The sequence below is a fragment of the Rhinoraja longicauda genome, chromosome 4 (assembly GCF_053455715.1).
Source record: "Rhinoraja longicauda isolate Sanriku21f chromosome 4, sRhiLon1.1, whole genome shotgun sequence".
Taxonomy (NCBI): domain Eukaryota; kingdom Metazoa; phylum Chordata; class Chondrichthyes; order Rajiformes; family Arhynchobatidae; genus Rhinoraja; species Rhinoraja longicauda.
The window spans coordinates 62,645,105-62,647,241 of NC_135956.1; positions in this window are offsets into that span (position 1 = coordinate 62,645,105).

The window sequence follows — 2,137 nt, forward strand, 5'->3', positions numbered from 1 at the left end:
CTCTGCTTCAATAAAAATATAATTGAATCCAATAAGTGTGGCAATTAAATTTGTGTTAATTAAAATCGGTAAATTTTACAGCCTCTCATCAGAAGCAAAATGAAGTTGTAACATTGTAAATTTTAAAAAGTCACCTCTGGCAAAGAGAATTTACCACTTCAATCCAGGCTGACCTGGATGTGATTTCTTTGGCAATGCTGATCTTTTAATTCCTATGGAAACCTAAATGACGACTTGCAAGTATGGCCATATCTCGAGAATAAGAATGTATGCTTAAGCTTACCCACAAATGCACATGAGGAATGCCTATACAGACAGCACATGAGGAATGCCTGTAAAGACTGCACATGAGGAATGCCTGTACAGACAGCATATGGTTGATGATCTTTAAAGCAAAGCCCTTTTTTAAGGCAATGAAAAAATAGGGTTTTTTTTTTCCTTTCACTGATATAATGTAACAACTTCCAAAGATTGCTGAGTTTTACTAATTATTTTTCTGCCCTTTCAGTATCTGGATCATAAGTTTTCATCTTCAATTGCAAGTGAGATGACAGTAACTGTTAATTTCTAGTATTTCACGAAGCTCCACATCCTCCTGCGAAGTTAGCTATCAGTGTTCGGTTAAAAATCCTCATCTTTTATGAAATCATTGGCCTGAATCTTGTCTTTTATATGAGGCGTGTTTCAGCATTATTCAAAAATAAGATCACACTCCTTTTGTGCACTGTAGAGCTAATAAGACTTGATGTTTCAATCCCTATGGTAAATTGGCACTCTTGATGTTGGCAGTGGGGTTGGAGTGGTGAACCCCACTGTTCATCTGGTGGGCACCCTCCTTCTTTGACGTTTCATTGATAAGCCCACAACGTCTCCAGAGGGCTCAACGGTGATACCTGGCGTCCCAGGTACACCCCCCGCAGTTCCATACCCGCCTGTCTTCATCTTGCAGCCCAGTTGTTGTCCTTCCTCTTAATCCAAAGCCAATTGCTGCTTTTTTCTGCTGCATTTGACAAGGACTGTCAATCTGTGATTCCATATTCCACAGCAGACTGATGTTCAGTATCCCCAAAGACATGGAAAAGTGTTTTAGTACTCATGTTTAGCAGTAAAACACACGGTGCTGGAGTAACTGACCACATCAACCAAATTTCTGGAGGACACGGATAGGCGACGCTTCAAGTCTGGATCCTTCTGCAGCCAACCCGGCACAGCGCTTATCCATGTCCCCTGGCGATGCTGCCTGACCCCCTGAGTTAATCCAGCACTTGGTCTTTGCAAGATTCCAGCATCTGCAGTTCCTTGTATCTACACTTTTTTTAAACGGCAGCTGAAAATGGAAAATGTATTTCCTGATGTCATGGGCAACTGGTGATATCTATTTCCAGTAGGAGGAATACAACCAGGAAGTTGTCCTCTGTTTCCCTGACCTGGCTGGAATGTCAAAACAGTCTGTCCAGCATCTGACCCAAAATGTCATCCTTGTTCTCCAGAGAGGCAGTCTGACCCATTGAGTTATTCTATCACTTTGTGTCTTTTTGTTTTATAAACCAGCATCTGCAGATCCTGATGTGTGCCATTGGTTCATTGGCACTCTGAGTGCCAGTGTGTCTTTACTGATTTTTAAAATGGCTGATATCATGAAATTGGATGATGGTACAATATATGAACAACTTGCTTTTAATTATTTAAAAAAGTGTTTTGATGCCACTCAATCCAACTGGTGCATGGCAATATCATTGCCAGACCAGTGGGTCTCTGATGTCCCATCTACACAGCCTTTCAATGTCCGGTTAAAGAACATGTGTTTGGTCATTGTAATTAATCTTATATTTTTGAATTTAGTTTTACATAAATGAGTGTATTTGGGCTCTAAAGTTTAGTAACCTCGCCATGAATACCAAAAAATAAGTGCTGCAGATGCTGGAAATCTGAATCAAAATAAAACGCTGCAAATACTCAGGTTATCAGCATTTCATATTCCCCTTGGATAGCTTCTAACCCAATAGAGTGAACATTAAATTCTCGAATTTCAAGTAATAATCCACCCACTTTCCATTCCACCCCCCTCCCCCGAGTGGACACACATTTGCCTCATCATTACTTTATTCACCCTGCTTTTTCCCTTCCCCATATGCTT